The sequence below is a fragment of the Lingula anatina genome, chromosome 10 (genome assembly GCF_051362555.1).
Source record: "Lingula anatina isolate TDL-2025a chromosome 10, LinAna3.0, whole genome shotgun sequence".
Classification (NCBI taxonomy): domain Eukaryota; kingdom Metazoa; phylum Brachiopoda; class Lingulata; order Lingulida; family Lingulidae; genus Lingula; species Lingula anatina.
The window spans coordinates 10,770,495-10,785,050 of record NC_141776.1 but is presented as its reverse complement, the minus strand read 5'-3'; the positions used below and the strand labels follow the sequence as shown (position 1 = coordinate 10,785,050).

Genomic DNA, 14,556 nt, shown 5'->3' with positions numbered 1-14,556 from the left:
ATCATGTCCATCACTAAATCATAAGTTGCTCTATGTTGACTGACTGGTGTGTTTGATTTACCTGTGTAGAGTTTAAACTTGGTGCAGTACCCAGTCTCACCGTCACAGATCATGTATGCCTTTATTCCATACTTCTTTGGTTTGTCAGGGTTGTAAACACGGAACGCAAGATGCCCCCTCCATGGGACCATACCCTCATCTAACGATAAGTGTCTATTTGGCATGTACACTGAACCAAATCTAGCAATAATGTTCTTGTAAAGTGAGCCAAGTTTAAATAATGGGTCGTGACCTAGATTCCCACGTGGAACGAGAAGGGCATTGTTTGCTAGATGATAAAAGCTCATTAGCAGCCAAAAACGATCTCTGGACATGCAGGAAGGGAAAAAAGGCATAGAATTTACCGTAGAAGTCGTCCAATATTCAGAAAGATCCAGCTGTACGACGATCCCCCTAGCGATAGTCATCGCGATGAAAATTTTCATTTCGGCCATTGTTGTTTTGACCCAGTTTCGGAATCTCGAAGTTGGCTTCAATGTACATGTAGCTTCATTCTGCTGTAAAAAATCGTCAGCATAACGATTTGTCTCCTCTGCCATGATCTCATAGTCATTGTCATCCACAAAAAGATGAAAAAAATCCAAAGGAGATGACTGGCCCTCTGGTAAATCAAGCCGCAAACCAGGTCGTCCAGTAAACGGCATTGTCACACGAGGTTGATCTCCATCTTGCCAAATATCACCAGTTTCAGCATGCTCTGATTCATCAGAATATCACTTTCCCGGTTGCTACCATCATTAGCAATATCAGAAGGTAGAAAACCTTCAAATTCGTCATCACTCTTGTCATCATTTATCAATTTGTTGAAGAAATCTTGATGTTCAGGTAGGAATTCCGCCATGTTTAAATGGACTTATGATTCTTCAGAACAAAGACACATTTACACCAATCAAAACGCAGAAAATGGATGAACGTAATGTTACTTTATTTTTGATTGGTTGTCTATGACCTCATACGAGCTTATTTGCTACGATTTATTTCCTTGGATGGTTATAAATACACTTTGAAATCAGAAGGTTTTGACGTATAGACAGACCCGGAATATTCCGGGCCCAGCTCACAGCGCGTAGCTATTCTGGGGTCAGCACTACCAGGGTTAAAAACCTCAACACTGTCAATAGTCCGAATGTGTGAGGGTAATTGATTCCATAAAATTGGTGCTGAAATTGAAAATGCCCTGTGGCCGTAGGTTTTGGTTGTTTTTTTATTATCATTTCTGATAAAACAAGGAGTGGAGGTGGATCTGGTAGACCTGGTGAGACTGGGTGTACTTGGATGTAGCATCGAGTTAAAATATGAGGGGCATTCACCTCTGGTGAATTTAAAAACAAACAACAGTAATTTAAAAACAATTCTGTGTCATACAGGAAGCCAATGTAGTTCGCATAAAATGGGGGAAATGTTTGATCTGAGAGGGATTTTGGTCAGTAGTCGTGCTGCAGCATTTTGGACCGATTGCAATTTTTCCATTTGATAGGTAGGAAGACCATACAGTAGACTGTTTCCGTAGTCAAGATGTGAAGTTATAAAGGCATGGACAAGCCTCTCCATTTGACTTTTATCAAGGATGTGGGATAGTTTGGAAATGTTTTTAAGACCATAGAAAGCGGCTTTGCATTTTTTACTGATGTCGGCAGCCATATCGCACCTATTATCAAAAATTACTCCAAGGTTTTTAACCTCATCTTTTACCGTGACTGTACTGTTTCCAATTTCTAATAGTTCTAGTTTTTCCGCATCCTTAGAAAAAACGAGAAGTAAAGTGAACTACTTCTGTTTTGCCATCATTGAAAACAAGTGAATTGGCATTAAGCCATTGGCTCAACTGAATAATACATTTCTGGATAGATGGTATTACATCTGATGGCCTGTCGCAAACAATATAAATTTGTGAGTCATCTGCATAGAGCATAAGGTTAAAACCGTACTCAGAGACAATGTCCTCAATTGGTGACGTGTAGAGAGTGAACAGGATGGGGCCAAGTACAGAGCCTTGTGGTACACCACAAGTTAGTGGTGTTGACGGTGATTTGTGAGTGCCTATTGAGAGTGATTGTTCACGCTCAGTCAGGTACGATTTGAACCATGCCAATGCAATACCATCTATACCGAAACGATTTTTTAGTCTGTTGAACAAAATTTCGTGGTTTATTGTGTCAAAGGCTGCAGACAAATCAAGTAATAATAAGACCACTTGTTTCTGATCATTAAGTGCCAGAAGAATATCATTGTGCACCTTGAGCAGCGCTGTTTCAGTGCTGTGATGTGTTCTATATGCCGATTGAACCTTTGCAAAAAATGGATGAGTATGCAGATAGTCAGTTAGCTGTGTCGCTACTAGGCGCTCCACTACTTTTGAAAGAAATGAGAGGTTTGAGATGGGACGGTAGTTCTGCAGGTCATTAGGGTCTGGATTGCCTGTGGCCTTTTTTATGAGTGGTCTGATTAAAGCTTTCTTGAAACACCCAGGGACTATGCCGCTTTGAAGAGATGTGTTGAAAAGCTTTGTAATGGAAGGTAGTAATTCTTCTATGCATTCCTTTGTGAGGTTAGTTGGAAGGATCTAGATCCTGTTCTCGTTTGATCTAGTTCCTTTTGATCTTTGGGTGACAAATGGGACGCGATAGTGGTGGTCTTCTCAGTTGAGATCTTACGTCATCCCAAAATATATTATGGTCCATCATCCAATACATCATTACTGCAGTCTACACCAATAAAGGGAGCATTCGGGGCTACAGCAGCAAAAGAGTTACTGGGTCGTCGGCCTCGGTAGGGTTAAGGGCCACTGACGTCCACACCAATGGAGTACTCTACGTCCATAATCAATGACACCATCATTTCTGTCATGACACCATCATTACTTCAGCGTTGTCCACAAAAACTAGTGCCTCGTTAAGGGTTCATGGTCTGGCGTCGGCTACGAGCTTCCTCGTCTTATGCCTGTCCGCTAAGCCTCTGGCGTATGCTATCACCAGCTGTCTCTCAGCATCCTCTGAAGGGGGCATGGGGTAAGCCTTCCGGGCCAAGTCTCGGAAACGACGGCTGTACGATGCGCAGTTTTCATACGAACTCGTTTTATTTGTTCAATTTCCGTGCGCAAACATGCCGCCTCATCAGGAGACAAAAACGATCTTCAAATGTAGTTTCTTAGCGTCAGCCAGTCCGTCCCATAGTAATCATTTTGTAACCGTAAACAGTAGTCTATTTCGACCGCTAACGGACCACGACTGGTTTTAAGCGCCAGTCGTGTTGCGCAATTGGTAATTCTAGCCTCACCTTGTCCAATGAGCTGTTCTAGTTGATCCAACCACTCCCGGGTCTCCGAGGAGACCGAACCATCACAGGGGTTGCAAAGGGACGCTAAGTCATTAAGATCATTTCTCTCAGCCTCTTCTGCCCCTCGCTGCTGATTCCTGTTGTCTTGATCCCTCTGTTGATCATTCAATACCCGCACGTGGTCAATCAGGGACTGGAACTGTTCCTGGCTCATTTTCTTTTACTCGAAGTGAATCATCTCGTTGGGGAATTTTCTTCTTGGAAAAGTCCTGGCTCAGCTTGCCAATTGTAAAGTTTAACCTTACAAGCCTTATAATATATAATTTTTATTCAGTTTTTCAAGGCCTCCGGCCCATAGTACATAATAGTAATAATAATAATAAAAACAATAATAATAATAGTGAAGTCCTTGACAAGTATTAAGGATTATTCAGTTTTGTCAGTGAACCAAAATTTCTTTTCTTAATTTAAAAGCAAATTATATATAAGCAGCTAGACTAGAGATTAAATTTGTGTTTTTTGTGGTCATTAATCTTAAAAAACTTTCTTTAGTAGGGTTATTCACTTGCAAATATTTTTCTCTTAATTCTGTATATGCTACACATGTCATTAAAAATGGTATTCGTCTTCAACATCATAAATATTGTGTTTTTTACAGATTAAACAGAGTCTATTGCATCTTTCTATGCCTCTCCATCTACCACTCTCAATATTTAACAGGTGATTTGCGCATCTGAATCTTGCTAGTGAGGTTCTGTGTTTAACATTTTTGACGCCTAATAAGTAGCACTCCAGTGTTAACGTAGTCTTAAATAATGAATGAGTATCCAGTTTGCTGCTCCTACATATGTCACTGTGCCATATTTGGCCAGCATTATCTACTAATCTCTCTCTGAAAACTTAAATAAATAAAACAGAATTTCCCACACCCTTAGCCTCCCAGACATATCCAAATCCATATCTGTATAACAGCGTTTTAACATCTGTGGCCCAAGTGTGCCTTCCACTTGAATCTAATTTAAATAGCATATCATATACACCTTACAATACGCAACAGAACGCAAGATTAACAAGTCCTGCAGCACGGTGTTGATTTGGCCCGGTCTTTTAATAGTAACAAGATGATCACTTGAGTAGTTACACTTTTATTACTACATCAGTCTTGTCTTGGTGATGAAATCCAGCACCTAACGATACTACAATAGTGCTGCTTATTCAGAGAGCTTCAATACTATGAGATAGCATGAATAGAAGAATGTATGAATGAAGAGAAGACTACTAGCTAAGGGAAAATCCCTGCTTTATATATACTAGTACTTAGTAGTTAAGAGAACTTATCATTGTCATGCAAAGGCTATTAATGGGACAAATGGACCGAGGTTGGAACCCCAGGCCGGACTCATCCGAGTCACAGACATTGGGAGGGGAACACCGGGTTAGGTCACTTAAAGGGGTATTTCTGTGCCATCCTCTCATTAGCGTTATGGTTGATTGGTGGTCAACATTCATTTATCAGCCAAATGATTTTCTAATTAGTGCCTAAAGCACGTACTTGTCTAAAGGGCTGAATAAATGGAAATCATTAAAATTTTAATTTTGCCAAAAAGGAAATGGTCTCTCTTAATGATTTGGTCAACGCACATTTGAATGAAATACTAGTGTGGTTTTCTGGATTACCGAAAATGTTGCGTAATGTTTCAGATCAAGGAGGCACATACTTTACAGGCTGTTATACTTACTGCTTTCTTGGTGACCTCCATTAAAGCTGCCTTTTGTTGGACCATTTCTTCGTATGTTCTTCACCGACAACCTGCTCATCAACTCTGTCTGTTGCATCCATCTAGTAAATCAAATATGCATGTTAAAAATACATCTCATACCTCATTTGGCATGTTAAATGCTTTAGAGGTGATAAAATAGCAAATCTTGGGTCTCTAATTGTTGGAGTAACTTAAACTAACCATGTTAAACTAAATAAAGTTATTTTTTGGAAGTAATTCAGAAATACAATTATTACTGACAAAGAATACTCCAATAATAAAAAGTAATAAATGGCACTCAAATTGGCTTTTGGTTCTTAATGGAAATGTTTTTTCATGCAACTGATTTAGAATATACTAATTTAAAACTCATTTCAAGTGTTTCATGTCATGATACTTAGACTGGGGTTTTCCTCACTTACCAATCTTACCAATAATAATAATAATAATAATAAACACTTGATCTGGGTAGCATTACAACTTAATATGTAACTAACCTCTTTCGGGGACCTTGGACTTCACCCAAACATTAAAAAAAAGGAGTGAATTTAGTCATGGCTTGCTTCTGTGTTCTTATGGTATATGCCACATCTCCTAAAAACTGGTCCCAGTTATCCTGGTGGTCATTTACCAGTTTGCTGAGTCGTGCTTTGAGAGTTTGGTTGGTCCTCTCATCCAATCCATTCGCTTGTGGGTGGTAAGCACTGGTCACTGAATGACTTATGTTTAAGGCCTTGCATATCTCCATATTGATGGCTGCAACAAACTCTCATCCCTGATCCGATAGCAAGCGTTTTGGGGCACCCCACTTTAAATATAAAAAGTCAAACCATGGTGAAAAAATCTGTAGTATGTCTATTCCTCAACCATACTAAAACTTGCAGGTTTGTTCACTGCCAACAAACAAAAAGCAACCCCTTAGCTGTGCAACAAATGCAATATCTAGTAGTCTCAGTGTTCAAGATGTAACAGGCTGATTTCCAAATTGAAAAATACTCAGCAGAAAGTAAGTCAAAGTAGTGCAGTTTATGAAAAATCCATTTGTTGAGTTTTATTATAAGGCTGAAAAGCATGCTTATTTATTTAATAACTAATTTGACATTTAACATTCTTTGACCGAAAGAATATGTTAAATAAAAACACGTTTGACATGCAAACAACAAATGAGCAACTTCTCTCTAAAATGTACTTAATCTGCATCGTCCATCCACACAACACCTGATACAAACACAAGAAACAGGGTTTGAAATCTGATCAAGACCACCTTTATTTTATGTCAAACAGTATTATGACAAAAAACTTTAAAAGTATTTAAGAAATTGGTGTGTTCCTTTGAAAATTAAATGAAGCCAAACAATAAAAGATAAACATCCAAAACTGCTCCTAAGGAGCTTAACTTGCAAGTCAAAAAAAATTAAAAAAAAAAAAAAAAAAAAAAAAAATCGATCAAATATCCAAAAGGGGTGCTCTACTGGAGCTTTATTGTAAGCAAAAAGAGTTAAGGTTTTTGTTTTTCTAAAATGAACGAAATAAGGGCTGACATTCAGTATCAAATGCTTGTTAGGTTCTGGACAATAAGAGCAGAATTTAATTAAATAAAGCTAATGATTCAGAATCAATCAATCTATTTATTAAATATGGATGACAAATAGAATCGAAAACCTTACTCCCTCTTTCTTAGGAAGGGGAAGGCACCTGAACATCCTTTATTAGAGAAATTTGGAAAAAGCAAAAGAAAAAAAAGCTCTTCTAGTAGTTCCAATTTTTCATGGCCCAGATTTTTTGGTCAGCCCTTGTTAGTGAACTGAAAGTCAAGAAGTGCTATACATGCTAATACATACAATAAGCCTAAGTAAGCTATTAGCAACATATATATGCACAGTTATTGATTATACAGTGCAATTTAAAGTTGGTTCTGACCAAAGTCCAATACGGACAGTGGAAATATGAGAGTGATCAATTATCATATCAAAAATATCATGTAAACAACATTTTTAAATATACAATACAAAAAATTGAGTTCAAATTATACTAAAACTAAGCTAAATGTAGACAATTATTGTACACAATATTTACATGTCACAAGAAATATCTGAGCCATGGTTTTATGATTTCTGCCCATACTTCTTCAAAACCCACTTAACGTGTACGGGTGTCAACTATTTAAGAGAGAAAATTAAGCCATTTTCTCTCATCTTACATGCATGTCCAATCTAGCTAGAATACATGTATGTCTACATAAAATCAATGCGACTGCATACTCGTCTAGGAGGTCTGCAAAGGAGTTCTCCTCTTCCTCCTCTTCCTGATTGAAAACTGACTGCAATACTAAGTCATCTATATCTTTTAAAATATCATTATCAATTGTGGGCACCGGTAATTCCTCCCCGAACACTTCATTTAAAACAGACAATTTCTATAGCTACAAGAGGGTGTATAACACTCAAGTTTGTGATTACATAATCATAACTATCAATTTATCTGGTACTTGCAATAATTTCAAGTAAATCCGGAAAGAAGTTTATGCCTAAAACATTTAAATGCCTACACTTGTCTTGAGATTCCCTCAGACAATCTACCATCACTTTTAAGTCTCCATTTGATGGCTCTCTCACTGCTGTGTGAGGATCGGGCACATGAGGCGCATGACTTGCTGCCTCTGGTTCCATGCTGCTACTCTTCCCTTTCTCTAAACAAATGTCACAGCATCTATGGTCACCTTCATTTACCTCTCCAAATTCTTTGAACAGTTGTTTTTTTCTACATTGTTCTTTGCCTCTTACAAAATCCTTCATCTCTCTCTGTACCTAACAAATGACGTGCACAGTAGTACAGTAGTGCTTGTGCCTCTTTCCCATCTCTACCTGCGCGTCCAATTTCCTGTATATAGGAGTCGATGGCACACCATAGTGAATCACTGTTGAAATGTTGGGAACATTTATTCCCATGCCTAGTGCATTTGTACAGATAACAACTCTGAAGTGACCACTATCCGTTGTCACGTCCTTTAACACATTTTCTTTTCTTTTGTCATCTGTATTATGATGGTACAGGGCAAACAGGCGATTACTGGATAGTTTTGAAGTGTCAACTACATATGATCTCTCTCCCAGCAGGTTCAAAAAATGTTCATATACACTTACTGCATCCTTAACTGCACGGCAATCAACAATGTCCTCTTCATGTTAAGTCTCTCTTCTCCCAACTGCTCCACAAGCCAGTCTAAGTCTTGCACCCCTTGTGCTTTCTTAACACCTATAAATATGTTCTCTCTTTTTGGAGACCTGAAATAAAGATATATACAAAATGTGTGCAATAATAATAAGAAATAAAAAAAATTGCTTAAATATTCTTGTAGGAATTAAAAATCTTGAAATGTGTGGGGAGTATGGTAAATTGCTTTTGTGTTTGTGGAAATTTAATTTGGTGCCAAAATCCAGCCATACGTCTCAGTCCTTTGCTTTTATATAGAAAAAATTCAACATAACCTATAAATATGTTTTGTGATGCAAATGAAAATAGCAAAATACACCCTATTGTGCACTGAATGTAGTATGCAAATGTATTTATGAGTATTTATTATTATTATAAATCCTTTATTATCATTATAATTATAATCATTTTGTGCTGTATAAAGGTCCATACAATTGAGTGGTCCTTTAAATCACTAAGCTGTTTATAAAACAAATCTTACACTTACACTTAAACATTAATTAATTGTCTGCACTTCAAAAAGTGAATTTACCTGATAATATAGTGTGGCTTCCTTAATAGCAGTGTCTGTGTAATCTTCTTTCTCGTCTTCTTGTTAGCTGTGGCTGTCAGAGCCAAGAAGGGAATGTCCTTTCTTACTAGAGCCCTCAATTCTCTGAGCTGTGAAAAAGCTCCCCTAAAAGCTTTCTTGTGCTTCTGGTTCAACCCCCTGAAATGTACAAAAAATTAAGTTTAGTATCACTGAACCAAGATAACAAAACTAAAATAAAGATGTAAGCATCCCTTAAATGCAATGAAGGAGCATGTTTTTTATAATTAAAGAGTCTTTTATCACTTTATTGATTATATTTTATTTTAGTAACTTGTGATCTTGTTTTGCTGGCTCTTTTTTTTAAATTACTTACCAGAGCCACAATAATGTCAAATACAGTAATTTTAAAATGAAACTGTCCTTTTTTTTATTTTTTTATCAAACTTAATTAATTTTCGTGGAAATAATGAATTTTTCTAAATAAAAGGTCTTCCTTTTTCTGCCATACATAGCTCTATAAATAACATAGCATATATGGCTTACCACTGTGGTATAACATGAGCTTCATCTGCAACCAGCAAACAAATGTTGTTCCGAAATTCCTTGATGTTGAAGAGGTACCTGTACTTCCCCAGCCACGATTCTGGACTTGCCAATACAACATCGTACTTTCCAAGCTTTAGTTTCTGCAACTCGGGTTCTGTTAGCTCGTGCTCACTACTGAGGTATACTGAGTCAAGCCCCAGCTGGATCAACTCTTCTACCTGATCTTTCATCAACGATATCAATGGCGATACGACTATCACTGATGCAGCCATTTCAATATCCGATGTTCCTACCTTCTTTTGTCTACATATTGGAAATAATTTTGGGACGATCTCATATATCAAGCTTTTTCCATACCCTGTTGGTAGCACCCCGAAAACATCCTCACCATTCAAGAGATGAACAAGAGCCTCTTTTTGTTCATCTTTTAATTCTCCGATGGGCGCATTTTTCAGCAAACTGAGAGCCAAACGTACACTAGCATCGAACTCCGCGTCAGCCATATTTTCTTTGTTCTTTGTCTCGTATAGCACGAGATGCCGCGAGATCGCAATGTCAAAGGCAGTTCAAGGCGGGACAGAGCTGTGACGTAAGACTCATGTGACTTCCAAATATGGAAGCGCCCCAGGCAGAATTTTGAAGAAGAACGCCCCCGAGTTGCCACTGTTCGCTAGAGCCTGGTATTGCTACTATGGGTTATATATGAAATCAAGATCGAGTTGGCAATACCGGAATCTAGAACCTAGGGTATCCAGACCACCTTCCAACTCATTTCCATTAATTATTGACATATATTAAAGGAGCAGCATTTGGAGGCTGAAATTTTTATGTTTTAATTTTCTTTTTAGTGTACATATTCAGAACCACTTAACAGATAATTTGAACAGAGCTTAGACTATATACCTATCAAATCCATTCCAATGAATTCCTTCACTTCTTTCACAGTGATGGGCTTAAATTCTGGGCTCTGCGTCTTGATCTAAGTCTGTTTCTGGCATTTGTCACAGGCCTGTATCTGGTAGACTGCTGGACCGAGTCCCTCAGCTGTGGATGCTACTGTGGAAGAGTAGGCTGGGCAGTAAATATTTCCCAGCTTATATATGTGCAGCTGGTGGCAAACTGCTCCTCTTTGGAGGAGTTCAAAAACAGGAGGGGGGGTAAGGTAAACCGTCGCTGACACCATGGCCGGAGAGATAATCAACCCAGGCATCTACATCTATGTCCTTCATTGGTGCCTGTGTCTTAAGCTCTGCTTCTGCTTTGTTGATAGCAGTTTGGATACGAAGTGTTTCCTTTCGTTGTTTAAGCCAAAATTCTTCCTCTTTAATTTTCTGCTTTTCTTTCACGGCCTTGCTTCTTCTACTAAAACCCTCTTTTTTGCTGCAGCTCTAGGGGATCTGCAACTGTTGGCCATTGATATTGAATGTTTACTACAACAGGATATGGCATCATCTTCGTGGACAGAGAATTGGCTGATATATGAAGAGGAACGCCATTGAACTCGCCCAAATTTTCTTCTGCCTGATCCAAATATGCCCCTGTGTTCTTTTTCCTCCTGGGTACTGAGCAAATTAAAGCACATGAAATGGGTCTCCCTGAAACAGTCCATGGAAACACAAAAGTTTTGAAAAAACCTAAGTCACACATCATTCAAGTTTAATTATTTATTAGAAAATAAAATGCCTTGCTTCACAATGCACATTCCATGAAACCTAAAATATAATTACTTATAACAGCATAAAATATATCAAATTACTTATTACAATCAAATTGTACATGTGCAAGAGAAAAAGCTGATAGACTTAGTCACCACTTGGCGACTATAAAATAAACTTACTACAGTACATTCCGTGTTACTTCAATTTTGAAAAAACCTTAGTCACACATCATGTAAGTTTAATTATTTATTAGAAAATAAAATACCTTATTAGAGAGAAGTTTCAAAGGATAAACTTGATAAACCTTAACAAATTTAAACCAATGCTAAACTAACTACAAATGGTAAAAGTTGTGACATTTTAACTTTAGCTGGTCTACTGCAGATTGTCAAATCTATGTGAAAGTAAGCCTTACATCTATTTGTCCTGATTGGATAAGCCTGTAAAACTATAAACATTATTGACATATGCTGTCAGCACATTAGAATAAACATATCTACCATAAAACACTTCTTTTGTTTTCCATCTGCCTATTTGCATGACTGCCCTTAGCAAAATTTAAGACTTCTTGCAAACAGTTGTGCAAATTTGCAGCACATTTGCAAGAGAGAAGTCTTGCAAATATGCTGCAAACTCCCCAAAAACTTAATCAGCATGACAAAAAGGAATCTATCACAGGTTTCTTGCAAATTTGCTGCAAACTCTCAAGAACCGTTCATGCGAATTTGCTGCAAACTCTCCACTACTGTTCTTGCGAATTTGCTGCAAATTCACTAGAGGTTCTTGCAAATTTGCTGCAAACCCTCCAGAACTGTTCTTGCAAATGTTCTTCAAACTCTCAAAAAATTATTCTCGCAAATTTGCTGCAAATTTGCCGCAAACTCTCCGGAACTGTTCTTGCAAATTTCCAGAAACTCTCAAAAAAGCAAATACCAGTACCAGTACCACTATTGCAATATTGCTGTAGACTGACAAGAAATATTTAACCCAGCGATTATGCATTTATTTGTGCCAGTTATTTTTCTAAATTAAATCTCAATCATGTATGCCATATTTGAAATCATAGAGTAGCAAAATTTTATTACTGTATTTTAGCCATATAGTAGAGCTGGCAGAACACATACAGAAAATTATCAAATGAATGAAACAAACGGCACATACAGATTAACAGTAAGAAACACCATAAATATTTTTTAATATTTTATTTTAGAAACTTGCACATCTAAATCAAATCAAATCAACATTTGGTAAAGATTGTTCAGATGTCTACGATATAATGATATGAAGTGGATCTGCTAATGCAGTTTATTCATTGGAAAGAACAGTAACCTAGCTGTAAAGGATGCTTTATTTTTTAAAAGGATTCAACAACTTTATTTACATCTCCAAGTTTAAGTTTAAAGCAGTCTGAGTTTATTCATTGGGTCTCTAGTAATATGTCTTTTTTCTGTTAATTGGCTTCAATATATCTAACTTGTTCATTATTCCCTGTAATGTATTTTGTGTGTAGGAGTATATAAGGAGTGGAACTTAGTATAAGAGATCAGAGTGAGTTTGGTCAGTTGAACCAATAGCTGGATTGTACCTGCTGTCCTAGGAGACTCCAAATCTGTCAGCCAGAGAAATAAACATAGAGATCAGGCAGTTTGTAGTTGATCACTGAAAAACATATCACCGCTGTTTTGGAACCTACTACAGAAGTCAGACCAAATGTCCACTGTGATACAAGCACCACATCACATCTGAAAAACAAGAAAAATAAAATGTGACATTTCTTGTAAAATTTGTTGCGTTCACAGGTAGTTCGTCAAGTAAGCTTCTAGTAGATTTCTTTAATAAGTACACACACACACACACACACACACACACACACACACACACACATATGTTGTAAACTAAAACAAAATTAATTTAGCGGTTCTAGAGGCATGGTATATTTTAATCATAGTTAAAAATACTTTTCCTACCTTTTTAAGGCACTCTTTGCAGTGTGAATTTTTTTTTTTTTTCAAGATTAAAAGTAATTTCAATTGGCTAAGTTTAAAGGTGCATATGAAGTAAATTTTGGCCACATAAGCCAACAAAATGCCAGCATATAGTTTCAAGTAGTATAACTAAGAGGATTACCAAAAGCCAAAGTTTAATTTCCCCCCCCCCCCCAAAAAAAAAAAAAAAAGATTTTTGAACAGATTTTTCTGCTAGCACTCTATGCTGTATATCAATGAGCCAAAAGAGTACAATAGGTCCTGAAAATAGGCTAAATTTCTGACCAAAAATTTAAAGAAAGGAGCAGTCTAAAGCTCTTTTATGACCAATCTGGTGACTTATTCAGTTTACCCCTTGGCATGTCAAATTTATTTGAGTCATTAAGAAACTTTTAGAAGTAGTTTATTTGTGTTACTGGAAATCCATGCTACAGTGATGCTTGGTTAATATGTACCTTAAAATGCTGTATGAACCCTTCTCCCTTCAAATTTATTTCACCTAAGCAAACTATACAGATTGAGAATACACTTACCACTAATGTAAAGCATATTTGCCGAATACATGCAACCATCCCAAGGAGCCACGAGTGTCTCTCCAACAGCAGAGACTTCCCCCTTCTAACTCTTCCTCTCTCTCACACTTCGAAACGTCTTCCACTCATACAACTCCATCCTCGTCAAAAACAATAGTAATCCACGTCTCTATAACTTAAAAAGAATAAAGTTAGAACACTGACTCTACCATTACAGAGAGAAAGAGAGAGAGACGGAGGGATGGTCTACCCAACACGTACCACACTGTATTAGAATTACATTTTACTTTCATTGTAGTTTCTCAAAGCGGTTCTCTTTCTACTTGCAGGCATGATGAGAATTCTCTGAGTGTTGTAAAATCCGATCTTGAATCAAACGTTCTGATTAATCTTTGCACTCACCTGGCTTTGCTATCAGTGCATCGTAAATTAATTAATATCTTGGTTCTCTTGGCCGGTACCTTGGTACAATGTACCATATTTAACCAATGCTGAAACCAACCTCCTAAGGTCAACATTTTCAAATGGATTTTCTTTACCTTTGGTTGTTCTGACCTATCCACAATATAGCATAAAAAATCAGCAAATATTATAGCAGAGTCACTTATCTCTGGAGGAAAGACATGTTTTTCCCAAATGCAAAAATTCCTAAAGATATATGTAAATTATAAGACGACAATGTTGACTGAGCTAAACTAAATACACACTGCTTAGCCGCTCACTCAGACCACCCAGTGGACATTAAGTGTTTCGCCCTGAGATCCTCCAGGCATATATCTTCCACTTTACATTGTTCAATAGTTCTGGTACTGCTTGCCAGCTTATAAAAGTTTTTGGACTGTTTAATATGCGAATTGATGGAGCAACACACTTCTTGATGAAACGTTGATACCATGGCTGAGCTACCCACTTTGGAACTATTATTGTTGCTTCAGCCTTGTAATGATGATCGAAGTATGTCCAGCACCTTTGGTATCAAGCGAAATGGAGCAT

The 14,556-nt window shown here is 37.4% G+C and overlaps 1 long non-coding RNA gene and 1 pseudogene across 2 annotated transcripts; both read right to left on the bottom strand.

The window, feature by feature from the left end:
- Window positions 1-7,573: 7,573 nt before the first annotated feature.
- Window positions 7,574-10,140, bottom strand: LOC106172916 (uncharacterized; annotated as a pseudogene). The gene is made up of 3 exons (XR_015331386.1): window positions 9,385-10,140; window positions 8,842-9,018; window positions 7,574-8,380 (listed from the first exon to the last, which is right to left on the bottom strand). The product of XR_015331386.1 is annotated as an uncharacterized LOC106172916 (transcript).
- Window positions 10,141-12,243: 2,103 nt separating this feature from the next.
- On the bottom strand, window positions 12,244-13,998 carry LOC147759573 (uncharacterized). The gene is made up of 3 exons (XR_015331319.1): window positions 13,966-13,998; window positions 13,564-13,738; window positions 12,244-12,787 (listed from the first exon to the last, which is right to left on the bottom strand). It is a non-coding gene; the product is annotated as an uncharacterized LOC147759573 (long non-coding RNA).
- Between the last annotated feature and the right edge of the window lie 558 nt (window positions 13,999-14,556).